This window comes from Pseudorca crassidens, chromosome 7, assembly GCF_039906515.1.
Source record: "Pseudorca crassidens isolate mPseCra1 chromosome 7, mPseCra1.hap1, whole genome shotgun sequence".
Lineage (NCBI taxonomy): Eukaryota > Metazoa > Chordata > Mammalia > Artiodactyla > Delphinidae > Pseudorca > Pseudorca crassidens.
In genome coordinates this window covers 61,856,331-61,882,808 of record NC_090302.1, presented here as the reverse complement: position 1 = coordinate 61,882,808, position 26,478 = coordinate 61,856,331, and the positions used below count along the sequence as shown (strand labels likewise).

Sequence of the window (26,478 nt, the reverse complement as noted above, 5' to 3'; positions counted from 1 at the left end):
TTATAGAATGTTGATGAAGGAAATTGAAGAAAACAGAAATTAATGGAAAGATATTCTGTGTTCATGGCTTGGAAAAAATTAATATTGTTAAAATGCCCATACTACCCAGAGCAATCTACAGAATCAATGCAATTTCTATCAAAATGGCAGTGGCATTTGTCACAGAAATCGAAAAAGGAATCCTAAAATTTGTATGGAGCCATAAGAGACTCCAAACAGTCAAAGCAATCTTGAGAAAGAATAATAAAACTGGAGGCATCACACTTCCTGACTTCAGATTGTACTACAAAGCTACAGTAATGAAAATAGTATGGTACTGGCATAAAAACACTGAGACCAATGGAGCAGAAGGGAGAGCCCAGAAATAAATCAATATATGTATGGTCAATTAATCTTAAAGTAGCCAAGAATATACAGTGGATAAAGGATAGTCTCTTCGATGAATGGCATTGGGAAAACTGAATATCCATATGCAAAAAAAATAAAAATGGCCCCAATCTCAAACCATACACAAAAAATCAACTAAAAATGACTTACAATTTAAATGTAAAACCTGAAACCATAAAACTCCTGGAGGAAAACATAGGAGGTAAGCTCCTTGACATTGGCCTTGACAATGATTTCTTCAACTAGACACAAAAAAACAAAGGCAACAAAAGCAAAAATAAACGTGTGGGCCTCAATCAAACTAAAAAGTTTCTGCAGAGAAATGGAAAGCATCAACGAAGTGAAGAGATGACCTATGGAACATAAGAACATATTTGCAAACTACATACTCAACAAGAGGTTAATATCCAAACTATACAAAGAATCATGTGACACAATACAAAAAACAAAACAAAACAATTAAAAATGGGTAAAGGACCTGCATAAATAGCTTTCCAAGAAAGAAAACATACTGATGGCCAACAGGTGACTGAAAAGGTGCTCAATATCTGTACACATCAGGGAAATGCAAACCAAAACCACAATAAAATATCACCGCACACCTGTTAAGATGTCTATTGTCAGAAAGACAAGAGATAGCAAATGCTTGTGAGGATGTGGAATAAAGGGCACCCTTGTACACTGTTGGTGAGAATGTAAACTGACACATTGCTGTGGAAAACAATAGGAAGTTTCTTCAGTAAATTAAAATAGAACCACCATATTAATCCAGTAACCTCACTGGATACGTACCTAAAGTAATTGAAATCAGGATCTTGAAGAGATATCTGTACTCTCATGTTCACTGCAGCATTATTCACAATTGCCAAGGTATGAAAACATTCTAAGTGTCTCGTGATGGACGAATGTACATACTCAATAGAATATTATTCAGCCCTTAAAAAGAAGGAAATCCTGCCATTTGCCATAACATGAAAGAATCTGAAGGGCATTATGGTAAAGTGGAATAAGCCAGATAGCGAAAGATAAATTCTTCATAATATAACATGCATGTGGCATCTTAAAAAAAAATCAACCTCACAGAAACAGAGAGTAAAGTGGCAGTTGCCAGGTGATATAGGGTTGGGGAAATAGTGAGAGACTGGTAAAAGGGTACAAACTTTCAGTTATAAGATGGATAAGTTCTGAGGATCTAATGTATAACATGATGACTATAGTAGATAAAGCATTGTATGATTTTATGATTGACATTTGCTGAGAGAGTAGAACTTAAGTGTTATCACAATAAATAAGTAAAAAAGTGGGTTTTCCACAGTGGGAGAGGAAGTCCATTAAATTTAACAGAGAGGATAGTTTGCATATCCATCAGTTACCTGAAATTTACTGAGAGGTGCAAAATAGCACAAAGACAATGAAGAGAATGATAACCTAAAATAATGTGCTATCATTTTTTTATTGAAAAGCAAAATTTCTCTCTACAGTATCTCCTATTTTTGATCAAAGACAATCTCAAAGAAATATTGTCCTTGATCTTAAAGTAAGGTTGATTTCATTAGATTTGCCCTGATTGTTTACATAGGTGAAGTAAGAATGGGATTAACCATATAGACTTTTAAAGTTTGCTTTGCTATAAATTTTTACAGGAAATCTTAGATTGGACTTTTAAAATCTCTTGAGGCTAGGAAGCCAACCTTAGAACTACCTGTGATATTTTACCTGCAATACTTAGGGATTGGGTAAATTCCTCTCCTCTCAAGACCCCTAAAATATCCTAAATTTCCTGGGCCTTCCTTCCTCACCTGTAAGGTTTAGTAAATTTGTACTGTGGAACCTTGCTAGTTTTCCCAAGAGGGCTTTGCAAGCATTGCTTCCATAATTAATTTGGCTCCTGTGGAAGGAAAAATTGCACCAAAGTTAAACAGGCAAAAATGACTTTATTCAAGGTTATTGAAGTAGAGGAAAGAGACCAAGAGTACCTGGCACAGTCCATTCTTTTGGGTCTCTGTAACATATTTGCAAGCACCTTCAGGGAAGCCTCAGAGTAAAACAGAAATCTGTAGACAGCAAGACTTAAAATGGTTGTGGTCAGGTTATTACTATAATTTGCACAAGTGAAAGATCTGACACAAGTTCATTACACAAATAATTCAGCTGGTAAGGAAATTTGATCTTTTCTATGGCATGCAAAACAAAATAGTTAATGCAGAAAAGTTTAGACAAAATATCTATAAACATAATGATGAAGACTATGTTCAAAGAACAGTAAATATTACATCTAACTTACATATAATAAATGGATGAACATAACCTTTACAGAGAAAACAGTCTTCAGATATAATATCTAATAGTCCTGAGTCTTAATATGCCATGAATATACCAAGCATTTATAGCTAAAATATGTCAAGATTATCAAGTGAAGAGATCCAGTAAGTCTGGAGTAAGTCTTAAACATTTACATATTAATAAAACTTAATAGGTAAGTGATGTGAGTCACTAATTGAAAACTACTGCCCTCGAACATTCTGGATTTAAATTAAAGAAGTAAAATTCCACCAAATTTAATAATTTAAAGAATAACAAACTATGACTGAAAATACCATATTTTTGTATAAATTCAGGCAAGGCTGCACGAGCCCTCATAAACAGAAACATCGTGAACAGCAAGGAGATTGATGATTCCCTAGGAACTTCCCATATAATAAATAATTTCTGGAATTTTTATATCAATAATATTTTACCCATATAGATTTAACATAAGGAAGACTAAGCATCTCTTTTGACTTGATAATATTCCCTATGCAACTCACATCATATGAAATAAAATTATTTTTAGCATTTCTCTTTTTACAAGGCAGAAGAACAAATTATTTGTAATTTCCTGGAGGCCCTGGGAGACCTCAGAGACAGTTTTAGGTGCAAAATATAGCATTCTGGATTTGATTTGGGGATGGAAAAAAGTCAAAAGTTGTCAAGAAGTTTGAACATAGGATTAAATAGGATCATGAGTTAATGAGTAACAACACTCAGCTACCTATTTAACCAATGGGACAATATTTTTAAAATATATAAAAAATAAAATTTTAAAAATAAGAAATAACACAACTGTGAAGAAACTTAGATCTCTCAAAAGTTAGACTTTGTTCTCTTAAATAGTCAAGGACATGCTAAAAGTCAGCATAAAGTACAGTTAATTATTCTAAGACACAGTATCTTTGCCTTAAAAGATTACGTAGAATGTAAAGAGAAACGCTTTTTAATCTCTCATCAAGAGAAGACCAATTATTCAAGAAAGTTTTGTCATTTTTACAGAGAGAAACTTAAATTCTAATTTTGCATCAGTATAATTTTTAAGCTAAAGCTCTATTTAAACAATCTTAATAAATCCACTGAACTTTAGCCATCTTTGACCATGGCAAATAAAAATCCCTTTCCACGAATGTTCTACAACTTTATATATTCAATTAGGTCTTGTCATACATTTTCCTCTTTCTAACTCTAGGAAAAAAAAGTCTTCTTACTTTAGAATATAACTATTTTCTTTTTCTTTTAACAAAAATACATCCTGTACACCTTGCATATAAAATTGTTCCTCTCTGCCACTATTGCTCCTAGTAGAGTCTCTTTGACATTTATTGAGTATAACTTTTTTTTTTTTTTTGCGGTACGCGGACCTCTCACTGTTGTGGCCTCTCCCATTGCGGAGCACAGGCTCCAGATGCACAGGCCCAGCGGCCATGGCTCACGGGCCCAGCCGCTTCGCAGCATGTGGGATCTTCCCGGACTGGGGCACGAACCCATGTCCCCTGCATCGGCAGGCGGACTCTCAACCACTGCGCCACCAGGGAAGCCCATTGAGTATAACTTTTAATCACAGTAACTTCTATTTCCCACAGTAACTATGAGGTGGATAATTATAAACTTTCATATAGCAGAATTTTGTAGCAGACTAACAGAGCTCGTGAATATACATCTCACAATTTTTTATAGCCATACACTTTCTTCAGATACAATGTACACAGCCTTTCTGTACCGTAAAAATAGAAAGAAAAAAAGTATATATACTTAAAATTACACTTCAGTATTCTCTTACTAGAAATAATCTAGGTATTTGATGACTACTCATTAATTAATTTAGCGTTGAGTCTAAGGTTTCAAGTTACTTAGTGATCTTGGATACTATCTTCAAGGTGAGATAATTACTGTTGAATTAAAGTTTGTCAGAACAATGATTCAATTTGATTAAACACAAATTTACATTTTTATCAATTTAAACATCTAGTATGTGTAATCCTAGCTTATTTGATTAGTAAACATGTACAGATGTACCTGTTTTTGTTGGGAGAATATGCCCAAGTAGAATAAAAATGTATGCTTGAATTGTACTTAACACTGACAACTCAGAAGACATTTTTACTAAAACAATAATATTAAATAAGTCTTATTTGTCAAAGACATGCCTAAAATTATGTGAACTTGTACTCTTAAAATGTTTTGGTGATTTCTATAAGAATACTTTTTTATGTACATTGAAAATACTAATTTCTGGAAATTTTTAGAATATGCAGTTTATGTAAGTGCTTATTTCTAAACCAATCAGAATAGATCTCCTTTAACGGATTTTATAATCTAATTTGATCATATCATTGGCAGTAAGATAATATACATACATCACATATATAAACACATGTACATGAGCATACGGACACAATAGAGAGTTTATAGCTTAAATTTTAAATTCACTGATTCACATAAAACAGCTGACTCGTGTTTTTGCCTCACCTTTATTTTTTTGCAGGACTATATTTCTTACAGATGAGGCAAATTGAGGTTACTCTCTCAAAATGACAGATAAAACATTTAGCTAAAGCATATCTACTGATATTTCTGAAGGAGACCTTTAAGAATTCTGTACCATGATGTATAATATTAAGTAGACTATGGACTGTATTTTATATGAGAGACCAAGGAGGGATCTGGGGCTGTGTGGGTATCTCCAAAGATTATTTGAATGAAAAAAAAAAAAAAATCCATCCTATTTCCAATTATGTTTGTTAGTCTCAGGTGCTAAAAATGTTACGTCTTAAGTTCCTTGATTTTTTTTTTTTTTTTTTTTTTTGCGGTATGTGGGCCTCTCACTGTTGTGGCCTCTCTCGTCGCGGAGCACAGGCTCCGGACGCGCAGGCTCAGCGGCCATGGCTCACGGGCCCAGCCGCTCCGCGGCATGTAGGATCTTCCCAGACCGGGTCAGGAACCCGTGTCCCCTGCATCGGCAGGCGGACCCCCAACCACTGCGCCACCAGGGAAGCCCAATTTGCTTAAATTTTGACTCTAAAGGAGGTTGAGTAAAGGAATGTATGCTGGTGATTGAAGAATAGCTTTCTTGGCACGTGGTTATCTTAGTACATTTGCCAGCCAAAGATTTCCCTTTAGCTTTGGGGGATACTTGCTAATTCCTTGAGTAAAGCCCCCAGTAGGTTAGTGACTCAGGTTTCTTTTTTGATAACTATCCCTGCAGCTACCATTAACTTCATTTATGTCCATTAAAGACTTGTGGGGGAGGAGGGAGCATTGCCAGGAACAAGAATTGTCTTAGAGTCAGTGAGAGGCATTAAAAGACAAAGTTGTATAGGTGTGGAGTTAGAGACATTGAGAAAAGTGAAGAATATAGATGATCTAATTGTAAAGTACATATTTTCCCAGAACGTTTACTGAAGTAGTAGAGTTAAGCAGAAAGCTGTGCAGAGTAGTGGGAGGTCCTAGTGAGATAAAAGGATGTTTAGATAAAGTCAGGTCACAAGGTAGATTGACTCTCAAGTCCCATCACAGATCTGGTTTGCTTACTCCAAGAGAGGGTGGTGGGAGAGTAAGAGAAGTGTGTTCCCCTTCTGTCCACTAGGAAGACAGAAGGGTATACATTTATGGGGATGATTGTTTTCCCTTGCCCATTGAGAATTAATTGTGACAAAGTTGGTAGCTTAAAGAAAAATCATTGGGGGAGTGGATTTTTGTACTCTTGTTCCCTTTTGCATTCTAAGGCCAAGACCCATGATTCTTTCTTCTATAACGTTTGTAAGTGTCCCTACCTATAATTTTTGCAGGGAGCAGATTTCCCTGGCTTGTTTCCTTCACATTGTTTTAAGTTGTAAAGCCATGAGTTTACACTGTGTTGATTTCGTTTTTTCTGCAGTGGAGTCCTCATGGTATTGAGCTAGTGTATGTGTTTCAGAAATACCAATATTTCACTAATTTATTTTTTAAAAAATAATATCTCTAATATTTGTTGTAAGCTCTTAACAAAACTGATGTTGATGGTGGATGTGATTCAATTATGGAGAGCAAATCCATGATAGTTCTTTCAAACATAGGCTAATCTCTACCTATAACTAGAGTTGAATTTATCTCTTTATTGTCTGCAGTCTTGCATCTTCGTTCAACACATTTTTGTTCTTCTTTATGATTTTAGCCTGTATGTAAGCTTCAGAGGTGTTCTAATTTCTTTGATGGCCCATCTCCCAGGCTCACCAGCAGCTGCACAAGTAGATGTATATCAGGGAGCCCAGAAAAATATATCCTGAGGACCAGCCTGAATTGATTACTAATTTTTTTCCTATTCTTATATGATTCTGGAAAATCTTTAATAATATCATGCAAATCTGAATGAGACCAAGGCTTAAAGTCTTCAGGTGGGTGCTAAGGTCATTGACCTTTCATCACAGGTGGAGACAAGTGAATAACAGTAGTTAGGATGGAAAATTGGGAAGCACGGGCCTTTAGTGGAGCCAGGAGAAAGTAATGAGGAGTAATAGGGGCTAAAAGTAAACAGGGCAAACTATAGATTAAGGAGGAGTATTTGGCAAGAGAAAGGGCTGGGAATGATCAGTGTGGAGAGTTTTCAGTGAGGAGAGGATCTGAGTTTGCTGGAGGTGAAGGAAGAGCTGGAGGAGGCCACTGGCGGTGAGAGACAAGCTTGAGTAAAATTCTACCAAACAAAGGTAATCAACTGAATTGTTTCTGTAGTGGTGAAATTTATAATTCACAGGGATTTTGAAGGGTGCTGGGAAATGAATTGAAATTTTTTTATAACAAGTTTAAACAAACACTGGTAACCAAACCAAGACAAAAGAGTGCTGAAAAAGTGAATTGAAATTCAGTCTTTACTGTGTGGCCATCAGATGTCTGAAACACAGGGGTCAGGAGCTGGACTTACTGTGGGCTCCCCAAATTGTGGAACATGGGGGCTCCAGAGGCTCCAGTACCTGAGAGCAGAAGATAGGGGTAAACGGGAGGCTTTTGGTATAAAAAGCCCATTGTATCTGATATAAAGTGCAAGTTATGACACCGAACCGTCAAAGACAAAAAACAAACAGCTTGGGAAATGAACCTTATTCTGGCTCCTGCGGTAGGAATAGAACCCCAGATCTGAATATTCGAGTGTCTCAGAGGGTGGTTTTGCCTTAGATTTTTACAAGAAGTTGTAGGAAAGTTGTATGTGGGGTGATTTTACAGGTGGGATTGTTTTGTAATCAGGGAATCTCTGTCAACCAGTAAATGTTTATCGCTGGGTTTGGCTAGTCTGGGGGGGGGGGGTGGACAAATAGTTCAGCTAATCATTTATGAGAAAGAGAACAGGAATTTGAAGGGTCTGTTCCTGGCCTTGTCGTAGATAAACAAGGGGTCATACACGAGTGTTACCTAAGTCATGTGGAGAAAAGTGGTCCTTTGCTGTAAAGCATTTTCTGGAACCTAAAGTTGAGAAAAATTTCTTAACTGTTTCTATTTTCCAAAATTACTGGGCTGAGATAAAATTCAACATTGTCAGTTCATGTATATTTATTGTTTAATATTTAACAATTTGGCAATCTTCTTATTCATTTTACCCTATTTTTTGTGCTTTCTTTTCTTTTGACTTTACAGAAACTATGCTTTGTTTTCTTGTGTTTTCTGAAGGTTGTGGGGAAGTAATAAATGTTATTTTGAAAACTAGCTATCCCAGCTGCCTTTCAGTATACTAAATGCAAACATTATCTCTCTCTAATGAACAAAGACAATGTAATGTTATAACTTTCAAAATAATGTACTTATCCTACTTTCTTCTGCTAGTACGTTCCTTATTTCTAAGTGTAAGTTAATGTAATGTTCAATCATCGGCCTAGCTTATAAAAATGTTATTGGACTCAAATTTTATTTACTCTATGAAGTCTTTAAAATGAATTTGCAGTTTATAAGCCATATATACAATAGCATCTTATGCAAGAGAACTGTAGAATTATTTTAATGTTTCAGTGCTCTCGTCAGTCTTTTTGTACCATTTTCTTCCTCTGTTGTAACTTCCTCTCACCCATATCCAATGCCAAGCCAGTCCCAGCTACATTAATAATCATGTTTGTCTTCATTCTACTAAATGATAGAACAGTGTAACTAGAGAATTTTAGGAAATTTCAACGTGCTTATGGTGTTTGTCAATGACAGGGAGCCCTTATAGTTCTCATGCTCATTACCAAGGAGCACAGTCTCAAACACATTTTTACCTTACACTGTATATACATTACTCAATCCTCCTCCATTTCATTCCCCACCAACTACCACCCCTCACCAAACAACAGCATTCATCTCATGGCAGGTGTGATGAATAAGATCAGGAAGGCCTAATGGAAAGCACCTGTAGTTTCCCAAACTTCCAAATCCCAAGTAAAGATGATTGTTTCAGGGAGGATGATTTTCAGAGGTCTCATCCATTGATTTTTATGGGCCCCTGACGTATATCAACCAACAGCATTGAAAAGCCCCCATGTGAATCAAGGCATCCTGATGATTTTAAACCATTGTTAGTAAATGATACATACGTAGGAAAATTCCAGTCTTCCTTACAAGCATTCAAAGGAAAAGGGGAATTCACATTGTTATTTGAGAGCCTTGTACTCAGATATGGAAATATAATGCATTATTATTAATCTATCAAACAAATGTTTATTGAACTTTTACTTTGAGCCTGTGGCTGAACTACCACAGTAGAACAAGAGAAAACTCTGAAAATACTAATCTGGGAGAACCAAAGAAAGGCCTTGTAAACCAGAGCAGGTTAACTGCATGTCATTGGCTTTTAAACTCCAGTGGTAACTCTCCTTAATTCATGTTCTCATTCCTTTGTTTTAAGCCTCCTGTGTCACTACAGCTTTTCCACTCAGATACTTTATTATAACTGACATTTTGTTGGTTAGATTAGCTCTTTAAATAATTTTCTTACAAAGGCAAGGAGTCCATGGGAAACAGCATTTTCTTCCGAGGTTTTCACATGTGAATGACAATTAGATCCTAAACTTTCGCCATCAAAATTCCAATGTCATCTCCACAGTGCTCCATGTCAGAAAATAGAATTCTGAAAGGAGTTGTTGAATTTTTAAAAAATTTTTAGTTTTAATTTTTAAGCTAAAGTATTTTTCCTTAATAGATGCCTTCAGGATTTTTTTTAACTTGTTCAAATTCAATTTTTTTTCTTCCCCAGGATATATCTAGAGAGGGAACTACTTTTTAATTTTTTATCCTGTAAAACACCAAACCTTTCAAATTTTAGAATCAAGTTTTTCTTCAGCTCCATGGAAGTTGATATAAAGTACATCACCTCTAGAGGTAGAAATGCTGGCTTTGCAACATCTGCTTCTTATTAACTAGAAGGCAGGTTATTTAAATTCTCTGCAAGTCTATCTCATCAGTTGTTAAACAGATGTAAGACTGTATTGTATAGAGGTTTCTTGCAGATTAAATGAGCTAATGGTAGATGTAAATCATTAATGATTCATACATGTTAGTGGTTATTATTTGTGATTGTTGGCTGTATTCCTGTTATGATTTCTTCAGCTGAAAACTTATAATTCTTAGAATTTCAATCATCTTAAATAAAATGTCTATTACTTTCTTAATCATTCATCTATTATTTTCTTCTCATCTTAAACTTTCCTGTGCAGTACAAGTGAAATTACTGAATGTGTTCTCCAAAATAAAAACCTTTATTTACCTCAAACTTTCATTGCTTCCATATAAGATTTTCATGTTTATTTTATATTTTAAGTTTTCCTTCTCCGTCTTTTTTTCTCCCTTCACTCCCCTTTCCTTCCAATAGTCAGCTGTCATTTCATCTCTGCTTTTATTTCAAGGTGTTCTTTCTTCATAGCTCCCTAATCATATTTATAGAGAATTTTCTCAAAGATATGAACATCCTCAAGCTCATCAAGGCATTGTCCCCTTTTCTGTAGTTTCTGTTCATAAGCATGTTGGTGTTTCTGTTTTCATTTTTGAGTTCAGAATATCAGTCTAGTGCAAAAGTAGTACATGTGTGTAGTCACCACCATCCATGTTTGAACAACTTCCTCCTTCCAAATTTCAATAAGATGGTTAGGCTGATGTACAAAGTTCTTTCTTATAGGTCAGTATGTAAATTTTGTTCAGAGTCATTTGATTTGTTCTACTGGCCTGAAGTCTCATTTTCTCTTCTCTTCTTGTATTTTTGATTAAACTAGAGGGTAGGATCTAGTTTGAAATTGTCATTTCAGCACTACAGTTCATGAGCCCCTCCACACTCAGCATTGTAAGCTTAGTCTCAGCACTTTTCACAGTGCATTCCCTAAGATATGTAAGCATTTCAGGGAATAAAGAAGCACTGCATATGCCTACTTCTTGCAGTGATGTATGTTGGCAGTGTCCCAATGCCAGTGAGGAAAAAGCTGTTCACAAAGTTTGGGGACAGAGCTCATAGCTCTGATTGGATAAAATGATAACTTCTTCGCACTTGAGGCAAAGTGTCATAGTCTTATTTTCTTCTTGACAACTATTCTGGTTTAAGGTTACAGTCGAATGTCATATATTAGGGGTATCAGAATCTTTTCCTGTTTTATTTTTGGATGTCTGTTCTGCTTCATAAGACTGTAGTTGGATGTGATATGTGTTTTGAGGATATACTTTTAAATTCCGCTCCATCAACAACACCATTTGTTTAAATTCTGAATGAAATTGTACATATGTTCTTTATTTTTCTTTAATTACATTAGTACAAACCTGCTGGTATGTGTGTGTGTGTGTGTGTGTGTGTAAGAGGAGACTTGGTAAGAAGCATATCAAGCCCATATAATCTGTAAGCCCACTAGTCCAAAAGTTTGCCTCTTTCAACATTCCAGAGTAGTATAACTTGATATTCCACAACTAAATATTCCTAAGATAGCAATTATATTTCCTAGGGGAAATTCTCTGATCATATTACAGCAAAGATTATTAAATCTCTCCATATCCATTCTCACCTTTTTCTTTTTAGTAATATGACATTTCTTCCTCATTCCCTGATCAAGATTTAGCTGAGAATGTGCCTGTCCACCAGAGACTTCACTGCTCAGACTCCTTTGTACCTTGCTGAGGAAATGTGAATAAGTTAGAGCTAGTGGGGCGTGGGCAACAGTGATGAGGGTGTCAGGGAGGAAGACATTTTCCCCTACCCTTCTGGTGTTTCTCACTGATCTAAAACTAAATTGACATGAGACAGATTCACAAGATAAACATCAAATGAAAGTTTAATAACATGTGTATATGGGAGAGACCCAGGAAATCTGAGTAACTTGTCAAAAGGACTGAACCCCTCACCTTAAATACCATCTTCAGCTCAAGACAAAAGAGGATGTTGGGGAAGTGGTTTGGGACTTTAAAGGGGAGGAAGGTATTTCACATGAAGATGGAAAAGCAAATGTTTGGTAAACAAATGTTTGCTGGTCCCTGCAGAGTTAGTGGGACACAGAGAGGAATTTTAATAGACTTTGCTAGGTGCCTCCCTGTCTACACACCTGAATCCTACTATAGTTATCTATGGTGATAGCTCCCTTCCTGGAACAGGTTCTCTATTTACAGTCTTTAAGGCAGTTAAGGGGAAGGTCAAATTTTCTAGGTGTTTTGGATTTTGATTGTTGTCAACTCGAAATAAGCTGCATACCAAAGAGACATTTTGGGGTGGCAAGCTTTCCCCCCTAAAAACGTAACCTTTATGTATATATACATGTTTCCTCTGTTATTCCTTTCCCTACCCTGAGTATTGGGAACCAGTCCTAGAGGCTTTCAGCTTCAACCCTACAGACACATCTAACACCCCGGGCAAAGGCAGAGGAGAAGCAAGAAGGGCTGTGGGTCCCTGCATGATCTCATGTTGCCAGGCCCCTCTGCCACAGTAGGCTACGAACCATGGACTCTTTCAGGAGAGAGAAATAAATTTCCATCTCATTTGAAACTCAACATTTTGGGGTATTTTTATTGTAGCAGCTCTTCCTGTAAATTAATATAAAATACATCTATACAATACTGTTAATTGGAGAAATACGGCCGCAGTAAACAGTTCGTCAACTTTTACTTACTGCTTTCATAAGATCTGGCTGATGAGTACTAAGATTTCTTCACAGTAAAGCTCTAACATTTCCGGAGTTTGTGTAAGTGGACTAGCAACAATGAATGTGTTTCCAGTTGTAGGTTTTTTGTTTGTTTGTTTTAAAATGGAAGCCCAGGCTTCCCTAGTGGCGCAGTGGTTGAGAGTCCGCCTGCCGATGCAGGGGACACGGGTTCGTGCCCCGGTCCGGGAAGATACCACATGCTGCGGAGTGGCTGGGCCCGTGAGCCATGGCCGCTGAGCCTGCGTGTCCAGAGCCTGTGCTCTGCAACGGGAGAGGCCACAACAGTGAGAGGCCCGCTCCCCACACACACACACACACACACACACACAAAAAATGGAAGCCCATTCACTTTTTTTTTCTTGAGGTTGGGATGGCTGATGGGAAACCATTAAATGAAATCCACACCCAGCCAGAAGATCTCAACAACAGCATGATAATATGTTTCAGGAGAAGTATAAAGGGATTAGAAAAGCAAGAAAGAACTAGTAACCTTTCTTCAATGGCATTTTTCATTCTCTCACAGGGCTACCATACCCAGAAGGATATTTTAAAACCTGAATTCTCAGCCCTTTGTAATAGCATAAGCATAACTTTTTAAGACTGGCCTGACATTCTGTAATAATTTTTTTTTCCTCCAGTGGAGATGTGAAGTCAATAGCAGCTTCATAGCTTTTTATTAGATGTCTTTTGAGCATGGACTACATGAGTTTCCTATGGAGCTTGACAAAGGAGAAATTTTGGCATTGAGAAGAGCCTCTGGTGTGTTAGAAACAGAAAGCAACATATATGCTTCAGAAATAGCAAATGTCTTGCCTGCCAAACCAACCCTGTGGTGCACATACTTCTGTACTACAGACCTGTCCTCTCAAACTCAAAGAAGAGGGGAAACCAGTGGAGTCCTTTCTGGCTCAGGATGATTACCCTGAATCCCTGTTAAAAGAAAAACCCATGACCTTCCTCTCTCAAGGAAAACTGTATGCCTCACTGATTCTCATTTTAATGCACAGTTCTGTGTCCTTGCATATAAAAACATTATTTGAAGGCTTCAAGAAACAAACAAGGCATGGCTATGGGGGATGCTAATTCAGGTCCACCTAATTCCCAAATTCATGTTGCCTCCACTATATTTTTCGTTTAGATATTAATTACTACACAAAGCAATAGAAATCATTTGGCATCTGTGATTTATAAGAAATGCATATTTGCCTTTCAGATGACCAAAGATATATTTCTCATGTATATTTGATCTTCATCCACAGTTCCTGGCTCACAGCTCCTGAAACACTTGAGATTTCCTAAGTGAGAGAGTAATAATGTAACTGAACCCAGGTTTGGCTGCTCTCAGCTCATAAGCCAATAATTCGAGAGACAAGTATAGGTAGAGAGGAAAGGTGTTTTAATCTTTAATCAGAAAACCCAGCAATCTGGGGAGAAGGTGGACTCGGGTCCAGAGACCAGCCCTGAAGAGTCTGCTCAGCCATGACAGTTTTTTTTTTTTTTTTTTTGCGGTAAGCGGGCTTCTCACTGCTGTGGCCCCTCCCGCTGCAGAGCACAGGCTCTGGACGCGCAGGCTCAGCGGCCACGGCTCACGGGCCCAGCCGCTCCGCAGTACGTGGGATCTTCCCGGACCGGGGCACGAACCCGTGTCCCCTGCATCGGCAGGCGGACTCTCAACCACCGCGCCACCAGGGAAGCCCTCGCTATGACAGTTATTAAAAGGAAAAATGGGGCACGGGAAGAATCTCAGTGAATCATCAAGGCAGGAGGTTGGGTTCTGCATCATGCTCCATTGAGTGCAGACTGGCTGACTCTTTCTTCAGATATTATCTTGCCTACATGATCTGCCTGCAGGATCACTTAGGGGGGCTGTTGAGGGTAGAGAGCTAGTCATTTTTTAACTGCTTAATTCTTCACTCTTCATTTTATCTAGGAAAAGAATCAACAGGTTAGACAGGGCATGGTGTACATTCAGGAGCGCATAAGTCAGGAGTTAGTTTCAATTGCTTAGTGATCTCATCCGTATCATTAGGTTCTTTTAAGGAAAGAGGGGAACAGAAATGGGCAAACAGGAAAGGGGCAAAAGAGCTGCTTTCAATAAAAGTGTCATTTGTTATGTCAGTGAGGTGGCTTTTGGGCCCCACTTGAGGATGGGAACTGGTTGCCAGGAAAACCAACCGTGTGACTAGAGGTTGGAACTTTTAGTCCCACCCCAAGACCTCCTTGAGGGAAGGGAGAGGGGCTGGAGGTTGAATTATTGGCCAAGGGCCAATGATTTAATCAATCATGGCTATGTGATGAAGCTTCCATAGAAAATCAGAAAGCAGAGGCTTTGGAGAGCTTCTGTGTTGGTGAACCTGTGGAGATAACAGGGAGAGTGGCTTGCCTGGAGAGAGCATTGAAACTCATTGTCCTTTCCCCATAATTTTGCCCTAAACATTTATTCCATCTGGCTGCTCCTGAGTTAGAGACAGGGTTCTGGGAGCTTCTAAGTTGGGGAAACAGAATACTTCCAGGTGCCATCTTTCTGGGCCTCAGGTTTTATGAGGACAGAAGCTCCTTTGTTCAGGACCTCACCCATGTATCTCTCTATCTGGCCGTTGATTCGTATCCTCTAATATCCTTTGAAATCAACTGATAATCTAATTAATAAACAGATTTCCTGAGATTTGTGAGCTGCAAGGAGGGGAACCCAAGGAGGGGGTCATGGCAATCTGTGATTTATAGCCAGTCAGTCAGAAGTACAGGTAACAACCTGGGCTTGCATTTGAAGTTTGAAGTGGAGGGTGGTCTTTTTGGGTGGAGCCCTTCCTCTGTGGAATGCAATGCTACCTCAGGGCCAATAGTGTTAGAACTGAGTTGAATTTTGGGAAACCCAGCTGGTGTCTGAACATTGCTTGGTGTGGGGAAGCTCATACCTTCACAAACATTGTAATTGGTACTAGAATCACTTTAACATCTTACGTATTAAGCACTAATTTCACTAAAGAGAACGAGGAACTTTGTATTAAAGGAATGTAATCAAGAACTGTACAATTATAGACCTTTTTTCTGACTCTTTAAACCTTATCTAACAGTTCTGTAACTGAAGTCCACAAAAATCATGGCATCTTTAAAAGCTTACAGCAGGCAATAAACCTCTTATGAAACATTACAATAAGAACTATCCAGGGCTTCCCTGGTGGCGCAGTGGTTGAGAGTCCACCTGCCGATGCAGGGGACACGGATTCGTGCCCCAGTCCGGGAAGATCCCACATGCCGCAGAGCGGCTGGGCCCGTGAGCCATGGCCGCTGAGCCTGCGCGTCCGGATTGGTAAGACAACTTTATAGTATATATTTTGCTTCTCCCCTAAAATCCCCAGAATACTAAAAGTCAAAAAGCACAGCAAGAAAAAAAAATCATGACAAAATAGACCATTATGGCATAAAACAGCAAAAACAAATCTAAAATAACACTTTCAAGAACATTTGTTTTGACTTCTCAAGAGAAAGAAGAGTTCCTTCAACATAAGAACACAATACTGACTGAACAAAAAACAGTAACAACAAACAGATGAGGACTTTGTTTTCATAAAGGAATTGTAAGAGACAGAACCTTGGAAGCATCTTGCATCACTTTTTGTTTCTCCTGATTTTCCTAGCAACAGAGTGAATGCAGCTACAATTGTCAAGCCAAAACTTGTGGCTTTTTGGTCAAAGTCCAGCTCTCAGCAAATGGATTTTGGTTTCAACTAATAGCCTAGCATTGGAGGCACCTGAAGGTAAAGAGCCAGAAATTAAGCTAAGAGAAAAAGAAGCCTTGAAAGTCAAAGTAAAACCATGAGAAGCTACATGATTGAATCAAAAATCGAATGACAAATAAGAGTATTTTGAAGTGCAGAGATCTTTACTCCATGCCTGATATTCTTTTTATAAGCAGACATATATTTCTTTCGTTAAATATATAACCTCAGTGACATGTGACAAACTGATACAACAACACCTGTAAATAGCAAGGATTGGCATAATTTAAGACTTAGAAACGATAAACATTTTTCCTCTCCGTATTGCATTCTAGGCTGCCTTCTCTTAACTCTATTTTCCTCTTTCAATAGACTGTGTTGCCCCAGAATTCATATGCTGAAACCTAATACCCATTGTGGTGGTGTTTGGAGGTGGGGCCTTTGGGAAGCGATTAGATCACGAGGGCAAAACCCTCGTGAATTGCACTAGTACCTTTGTAAAAGAGACTCTGGAGAGCTACCTCATTCTCCTCCCTCATGTGAGGACACATCTAGAAGAAGACTGCCCATGAGAGCAGGCCCTCATGGGATGTTAAACTGCTGGTGACTTGATGTTGGATTTCCCAGCCTCCAGAACTGTGAGAAGTAAATTTCTGTTACTTATAAGCTACCCAGTCTATGGTATTCTTGCTGTAGCAACCCAAATAGACTAAGATGCCACGCGTAGAAAAATTTTCTGTAGCAATGCCTTAAATCTCTATATCTATATACTGCACATGTATATAAAAGCCTAGACTTTACTAGGCTTTGAGAAGAGATATCCTCTGAGACACTTATTTCCAATTGTTAACTTACTATTAGATGTCCTACAAGAGCTTTATATTCAACATTTAGAGAAAATGATCCTTTTTCCAAACCTGGGATCCTCCTTTTGTGTTCTCTAAATTAATAATTTCTGCTCTTATATATATAGTAAGGCAATTTGGTGTTTTTTTCCTATGGGATTCATATTCATTTATCAATCCATCATCCATTAGTTTTTTAATTCACTAATAAAAAACAAGTATTGATCTGCCAGCTACAATTTTAGGTGCTGGAGCTGCAGTAGTAAAAACTTGGGTGGAAAAAGTGGTCCTGCCTTTATAGCACTTGCATTTTTGTTGAGAAAGATAAATAATTAAAGCAAACATGTAAAAACATAGTATGAGATACAATAATAAATGCTGTAAAGAAGAATAAACCAAATCAAGAAGCAAAATGTGTGCTGGGGAGAAGTGGGCCTACTCTTTGTAGGACAGTCAAGGAAGAATTCTTTAATAAGATGACGTCTGAACAGATCAATAAAGGGAATGAAGATGCCAGCCATACAGACTACTCTATGAAACAAGAGCATTATAATTAGAAAAGAACATCAAGGTCCTGAGGTAAGAGTATGCTAGACAAGTCCAAGGAATGTTAAGGGGCCGGCATGGTTGGAACTGGGTGAGTGAGAACAGTGGTAGAAGTTGAAATCATGGAGGTATGGACCGTATCAAGTAAGGTTTTGTAGATCATAGTAAATATTGTTTTATCCATTGATATGTATTAAATCACCTAAAATAATTATTAATTTCTTTTGTTCTGTGGACTGATTCAGTTGGGGGTAGAATACTTTTGCCAGTATGGAGGTATAATTGACAGGTCACATTGAGTAAGTTTAAGATATAAAATAAGTTGATTTGATATTATACTATTACAAAATAATTACCATCAAAGCACTACCTAACACTTCCAGCCATCACATAATTACCATTTCTTTTTTGTAAGATACTTAAGATTTACTCTGTTAACAACATTCAGGCGTATAATACAGTATTCTTAGCTGTAATCACAATGCTGTACGTTACATCTCAAAACTTAATCTTGTAAGTGGAAGTTTGTACTCTTTGAACAATATCTTCCCATTTCCCCCCACACTTAGTCCTGGGAACCATCCTCTGTTTCTCCGAGTTTAGCTTTTTTAGATTCCACATATGTGATATCATATGGTATTTGTCTTTCTCTGACTCATTTCACTTAATGCCCTCAAGTTTCATTCAAGTTGTCATAAATGGTGGGATTTCCTTTTCTCGTGGCTCAATAATATCCTATTGTGTATGAGTATACCACATTTTCTTCATTCATTCATTCATTGACAGACACATTTTCATATCTTGGCTATTGCGAATAATGCTGCGGTGAATATGGGGGTACATTATCTCTATGAGATCCTGATTTCAGTTCCTTTGGATATATACCCAGAAGTGGGATTGCTGGGTGGTTTGATATTTTTATTTTTAACTTTTTCAGGAACATCCATTCTGTATTCCATAGTGGCTGTAACAATTTTCGTTCCTACCAGTGTTACACAAGTCTTCTTTTATCTTCACACTCTAACTGACACTATTTTTTGTCTTTGGGATGATAGCTATTCTAACAGGTGTGAAGTGACAGGTCATTGTAGGTTTTTTTTTTTAACATCTTTATTGGAGTATAATTGCTTTACAATGTTGTGTTAGTTTCTGCTGTATAACAAAGTGAATCAGCTATATATATACATATATCCCCATATCCCCTCCCTCTTGAGTCTCCCTCCCACCCTCCCTATTCCACCCCTCTAGGTGGTCACAAAGCACCAAGCTGATCTCCCTGTGCTCTGTGGCTGCTTCCCACTAGCTATCTATTTTACATTTGGTAGTGTATATGTGTCCATGCCACTTTCTCACTTCGTTCCAGCTTACCCTTCCCCCTTCCCATGTCCTCAAGTCCATTCTCTACGCCTGCGTCTCTATTCCTGTCCTGCCCCTAGGTTCATCAGAACCAGTTTGTTTTTTTTTTTTAGATTCCATATTTGTGTGTTAGCATATGGTATTTGTTTTTCTCTTTCTGACTTACTTCACTCTATAGGTCATTGTAGTCATTGTAGTTTTGATTTGCATTTCCCTGATGATTAGTGATGCTGAACACCTTTTCTTGTACCATATGTCTTCTTTAGAAAACTATTTGCTTCCTCTGCCCTTTTTTTTTTTTTTTTTTTTTTTTTTTTGCGGTACACGGGCCTCTCACTGTTGAGGCCTCTCCCGTTGCAGAGCACAGGCACCGGACGCGCAGGCTCAGCGGCCATGGCTCACGGGCCCAGCCGCTCCGCAGCATGTGGTATCTTCCCGGACCGGGGCACGAACCCATGGCCCCTGCATCTGCAGGCAGACTCTCAACCACTGTGCCACCAGGGAAGCCCCTCTGCCCATTTTTTAATGGAGCTATTTGTTTGTTGCTGTTGTTGTTTTTGAGTTCTTCATGTATTTTGGATATTAATTCCTTATCAGATAGAAGGTTTGGAAATATTTTCTCCCATTCCATACATTGCCTTCTCATTTTCTTGGTTGTTTCTTTTGCAGTGCAGAAGCTTTTTAGTTTTATGTAATCCTGGCTATTTATTTTTGCTTTTGCTGTTTGTGCTTTTGGTGTCTTAATGAGGAAATTTCTGCAAAGACCAATGTCAAGTTGTTAGCGTATAGAAATGCAACTCTTTTCTGTATGTTAATTTTGTATCCTGCAACTTTACTGAATATATTGATTAGTTCTAGCAGTTTTTTGGGGAAGTGTTTAGGATTTTCTGTCTGCAAACAAAGATAATTTTACTTCTTCCTTTCCTCTTCGGATGCCTTTTATTTCTTTATCTTGCCCGATTTCTCTGGCTAGAATATCCAGCACTATGTTGAATAGGAATGGTGAGAATGGGCATCTGTGTCTTGTTCCTGACTGTAGAGGAAAAGCTTTGAAGCTTTCACTATTAAGCATTGTGTTGGCTTTAGGTTTGGCATATATGGCACTTAATGTGTTGAGGTATGTTTCTTCTATATCCAGTTTGTTAAACATTTTTATCTTGAAGGGATGTTATGTTTTGTCAAATGATTTTTCTACCTCTGTTAAGATGATCATATTATTTTTATCTTTCTTCTGTTAATGTGGTGTGTACCATATATTGATTTGTGGATGTTGAACCAGTCTTGAATCTCAGGGTTGCATCCCACTTTATTATGATAAATGATCCTTTAATGTGCTGTTGAAATCACTTAGCTAATATTTTGTTGAGAATTTTTACATTTATTTTTGCCAGGCATATTGGTTTGTAATGTTCTTTTCCTGTAGTGTCCTTATCTGTCTTTAATATCGGGGTAATACAGGCCTCATAAAATGAATTTGGAAGTGTCATTTACTCTTCAGTTGTTTTTTTTTTTTGAAGTAATTGGAAGGAATTGACATTAATTCTTCTTTAAATATTTGATAGAATTCACCAGTGAAACCATCTAGTTTTCTAGTTTTCTTTCGTCTTTTGGGAGGTTTTTTGATTACTGATTCATCCCCTTGCACATAATTTGTCTGTTCATGTTTTCTATTTCTTCATGATTTCATCTTGGTAGGTATATGTTTCTAGTAATGTATTGATTTCTTCTGGGTTATCAAGTTTGTTGGTGTATAATTATTTATAATAGTCTCTCATGATCCTTTGTATTTCTATGGAATCATTGTTACATCTTCTCTTTCGTTTCTGATTTTATTTTTTCTAAATTAGTCTAGCTAAAGTTTTGTCAATTTTACCTCTAAGAAAACCAGTTTTTTAGCTTGTTGATGTTTTCTGTTGTTTTTTGGTCTCTATTTCATGTATTTATGCTCAAGTCTTTGTTATATCCTTTCTTCTGCTAACTTTGGTCTTTATTCATTTTTCCTCTAGTTCCTTTTGGTGTGGGATTGTTTATTTGTTATCTTTCTTGTTAATGTAGGTGTTTATTGCTGTAAACTTCCCTGTTAGAACTGCTTTTGCATTATCCCACAGGTTTTGATATGTTCTGCTTCCATTTTCATTTGTTTCAAGATATTTTTTGATTACCCTTTTTATTTCTTCTTTGACTCATTGGTTCTTCAGTAGCATGTTGTTTAATCTCCATATATTTGTAAATTTTCCAAACTTTTTCTGTTACTGGCTTCTAGTTTTACATCTTTGTGGTCAGAAAAGACTCTTAGTATGTTTTCAATCTTCTGAAATTTGCTAGGATTTGGTTTATGATCTGTGATTAGTCCTGAAGAAGGTTATGTGTGTGCTGGGGAAGAATGTGTATTCTGCTACTCTGGGATGAAGTGTTCTGTATATGTCTATTAGTTTTATTTGTTCTGAAGTATTGTCCAAGTCCTAGGTTCCTTGTTGATTTTCTGTCTGGATGATTTTTTCATTGCTGGAAGTTGAGTATTGAAGTCCCCTACTATTATTTTTGGCTGTTTGTCTTTTCAAGTCTATTACTATTTGCTTAGTATATGTAGTTGCTCTCATGTTCAGTGCATATATATCTATGATTGTTTTATCTTCTTGATAAATTGACCTCCTTTTCTTTATATAATGACCACTTTTGTCTCGTTACCATTGTTGGCTTAAAGTCCATTTTGTCCAGTATAAGTATAGCTAACCCTTCTCTCTTTTAGTTTTTACTTTAATGGAATATCTATTAACAACCCTTCACTTTGAGTTATGTGTGTCCTTAAAGCAGAAGTGCATCTCTTGTAGCCAGTTCAAAGTTTGCATCTTGTTTTTTTGTTTTTTGTTTATTTCCTTGTTTGTTTTTTAAATCTATCCAGCCACTCTATGCCATTTGACTGAAGAATTCAATCCATTAACATTTAGAGTAATTACTTATAAGGGCTTACTAATGCCATCTTATTGCTTTCTAGCTGTTTTGCAGTTCCATGGCTCTTTTTCCTTTTTAAATTGATGATTTTCCTTAGTGGTCTGCTTTGATTATTTTCTATTTATCTTCGGCATATCTATGGTAGATTTTTGCTTTGTGGTTCCCATGAGGCTTACATAAAACATATATGTATATGTATTTGTGTATATATATATTCTCATTATGTTTCCTGCTGGTAACAATTTAACTTCAATTGCATTCAAATCCTCCATCCTTCTGTTCCCCCCTTGATGTTTTTGATATCACCATACCTCTTTTTATATTATGTAATCCATTAACAAATTGTAGAAGCTATAGCTATTTATTATACTTTTGTCCTCTAACCTTTATACCAAAGTTAATTAGTTGTCAAACCACCATATTAGAGTATTGGGGTATTCTGAATTTGACTATATGCTTACCTTTACCAGTGTGTTGTATATTTTCCTATATTTCAATGTAATTAATTAGCATGCTTTTGATTCAGCTTGAAGAATTCCTCTCTGCATTCCTTGTAAGGCAGGTTTAGTGGTGTTGAATTCCCTCAACACTTTTTTTAATTAGGGAAATTCTTCCCTTTGCCTTCAATTCTGAAAGACAGTTTCTCTGGGTAAAGTATTCTTGGTTGGTAGTTTCTTTGTCTTAGTACTTTGATTATATCATCCCATACTCACCTGGCCTGCGAGGTCTCTGCTGAGTAATCTGCTGGTAGCCTTAAGAGGGTTGCCTTTTATGAAAGAGGTTTTGCTTTGTTTTGTTTTTTTCCTATTTTGCTGTTTTTAAAATTCTTTGTCTTTTGTTTTAGACAGTTTTATTATATATTTTGATGAAAATTGTTATGGATTGAAATTATGAGTTTACCTATTAGTTCATGAACTTGTATGTCCAAATCTCTTCCCAGATTTAAAAAGTTCTCAGCAGTTATTTCTTTAAATAGGCTTTCTACTGCTTTCTCCTCTCTTCTCCTTCTGGGACTCCAATGATGCATACATAATTTCTTTTTGTAGTATTCCATTAGTATGTAGACTTTCTTCATTGCTTTTTATTATTTTTCTTTTGCTCGCCTGATTGGGTAACTTTGGTTGATCTGTCTTCAAGCTCACTAATTCTCTCTTCTGCTTGTTCAAGTCTGCTGTTGACGCTCTCTGTTAAATTCTTCACTTCACTCATTGTATCTTCAACTCCAAAACTTCTGTTTGTTTCTTTTTTGTTTTCTACCTCTTTGCTGAACTTCTCAATTTGTTCTTGTATTGTTTTTCTGATATTGTTAAATTGTTTATATGTGTTCTCTTATAGCTTTCTGATCATTTGTATAGCAATTAGTTTGAATTCTTTGTCAGGCAATTTCTGATTCTTCTTTTCTTTGGTGCCAATTCCTGGGGGCTTACTCTATTACTTTGGCAGAGACATATTTCCCTGATTCTTTTGGGTCCCTGTAGACTTGCATAGGCTTCTGTGCATTTGAAGAAGCATTCACCTTTTCCAGACTTTATGGACTGACTTTAGTAAAGGAAGCCTTTTACCTATGGGTAGGAGCATGATAGATGATGATGTGACCCTGGGTCTACTGGTGCAGAATGAAGTGTTCAGGGATGTATGGTAGCAGTGATTTCAGGGAGGCATGATATTTCTTCAGCTCTGGCCACTGTGTTTCACAGTATCAACAGCTATGTGGTTCTTGGCCAGTACTGCAGAGGATCCACAGTAGCTGTAAGAGCTGTTGTGATTCTAAGTGGCACCTCCAGGTCCAGTAACAAGGGACAAAGGCAGGCAGTGATGGTAGCCAAAGCAAATGGTGTTCACACACTCAGCTGTGGATGTCAGCTGCAAGTGCCTCTGTAGCAGCAGGGGCTAGTTTTAGACATACTCATAGTGATGGAGGACCAGTGCCAACTGTGGGCTTACAGTTAGGGTGCTCTTCTGTGGCTACACCCACTCCCCTGTGTGTGCACACTACAGTGGAGACCAATGACAGGTATCAGGTGGGTGGCATGTGGGTACATAGCAGGAGGGGCTAGACCCAAGCACAGACATGAGGCTGCATTGGTGATGTAGGGGTCAGCCAGAGGGTGGGGCGCTAGGCTGGTATCTTGTACTTGCACAGCCGCAGAAGCCTGAACTGGCTACAAAAGTGGCTTTCAGTTTAGAGGGGTAGTGGTGTGGGAAGGAACTCAGCTGGCATGTTATACTTACACAGCTATAGAAAACTTGGATGGCTGCCAGTGTGGGTCCTGGGCTCTGGCAGGGGTGGTGGTGGCAAGGGAGAGTTTATGTACTTGGGTAGCTGATACCAGTAAATGCAGGTAACTGTGGGGCAAAAGGGGGTGAGTTTTGCAGTGGGACCACGAGGCGGTGCTGGCCATTGACTCCCTCAGAGGAAAAATCTGCTGAGTTTGTCTGCAGAGAAGGTCTATATGAATTATAATAGCTCCCACTGCATGTCTGCTAACAGCCTGTGCTTTTCTTCCTTGTCCCTAGCTGTCTGCATGCATCTCAGCTTTGCTGGTCTGAGTGGAGTGAAACCGAAGCTGAACCTTCGTATAGTGCCCTGCATATGAGGCTGGAGAGGCTGATCGCTCACCCACCTCTTCTTTTTCTGGTGAGAGAAAAATCTTTCAAGCTGGGAAATTCCTTATTGGCACTGAACAATGATGGCTTGGGGGATGGGAGGCTGCAGGTAAAATGAAGTTGCCTTCTTTCTCTTCTGTGCTAAAACTTCCAAAGTGAACTCTAGAGGTTGCCTGGAGTTTTTGTTCCTGGGTAGCTGTCCAATCATTGATCTTTGTGGGGAGACAGGGAAGCTGGATTCTCCTACATCACCATTTTTTAGGAGGTGGTATTCATGCTCATCGTTTCTTATGTGTGTTTACTCAGATGTCAGGTGGGCCTGTACTCATTCAGAAGTTCATCTGAGCTGTATGTAGATGTCACTTGTCTGGGCTGGTGTAGGCTAATGCTTAGATGCTTATCTAGGACTTTCAAACAAACAGCCTTATTATGTGTGGCTTATTCATGTGTCGTGAACTAACTGTAAGATGGGGCCTGGGTTTAAAAGGAGTGTTTGAAGAACAGGAGTTTTAAAATCGAGCATTCCAAGAAGCAGGGAGAGGAAGCTGCTGAGTTAGGTAAGGGCTATTTCTAGAACTGGCACAGCATCATTTCTGCCTTATTCTTTTGGTCAAACCAGTCATTGAGCCATCTGGAGTCAAGGAGGTAGAGATACGGATTTAGTTTCTTAGTGGAGAAGTGGCAAGATCCCGAAGATCATGTGAAATGGTAAATATTGCAGGCCCTTGTGGAAAACAGAATGTGCCAGAGTAGGGATATTAGATTTTATTTGGAATGTATTTCAAATGTACCGGAGGGTTTTTGAGATGGGAAAAGATATAAGATAATTTGTTTTTGTTTTTGTTGTTGAAATACACTTTAGTGGTGAAATGTAGACAAAAATGAGATTAATTAAGGAGCTATCAAACTGTTCTAAGTTAGAGGAATTAGTGACTTGGACCACGGTGTTGAGTGGAGATGGCAAAACAAGGTTGGATTGTGTGTTTATCGGGGATATGATTTGCTGATGGATTAGGCGCAAATTTGGGAGATATCATGATGTATGATTTTTAAACCATGAGATGTGAGTGCATCTAGATAGTAAGCATACATAAAGAAGAAAAGAGGCTACTGAGACGTGAGTCATTCAGTGTTCAGAGCTTGGAGAAATGAAGAAAACGATGTGGTTAGGCAAGATTGTCACTCTACTGTAACGATCACCTAAGCATTCTTACTGACAAAATTATAGATGATCCCTTCTCAACCCCAGCCCTCCTTATCCAATCCACTTACTTCTGCATTCACAATGATCTTCATAAAGGTGGCTATAGTTAGTCATGTTACCTTCCCATTTAAAATCATTTGCCAGTTATTAGGTTAAAGCTCAAAGATCCTAGCCTTCTTGACATCTAAGACCCTATGGATGTCTCAGGCTCATCTACAAATATTCTTCTCCTTACTACCTATACTGCCTGCACTAGATTATACTCAGCATGTCCGTCAGGCTCAGTCTATTTGGCCTGCTCATCCCTCTGCTGAGAATTTCACCCCACTTCATCCCTTTATCAGTTTAATTCCTGCTCACATATCATTTCTCCACTTAAACGCCATGTGCCCTGAAACTAGATCAGACCCCTTTGCTTTAGCTCTCATAGCTCCGTATACATTGCT

At 37.9% G+C, this 26,478-nt stretch overlaps 1 long non-coding RNA gene across 1 annotated transcript in view; it reads left to right on the top strand.

Annotated features, from left to right (window-relative positions):
* Positions 1–26,478, top strand: part of LOC137227839 (uncharacterized) — a 406,963-nt gene that overhangs the window by 147,166 nt on the left and 233,319 nt on the right. The window contains exon 4 of the long non-coding RNA XR_010945021.1: positions 24,739–24,859. This is a non-coding gene — a long non-coding RNA (uncharacterized lncRNA). The remainder of the gene's footprint in view (positions 1–24,738; positions 24,860–26,478) is intronic.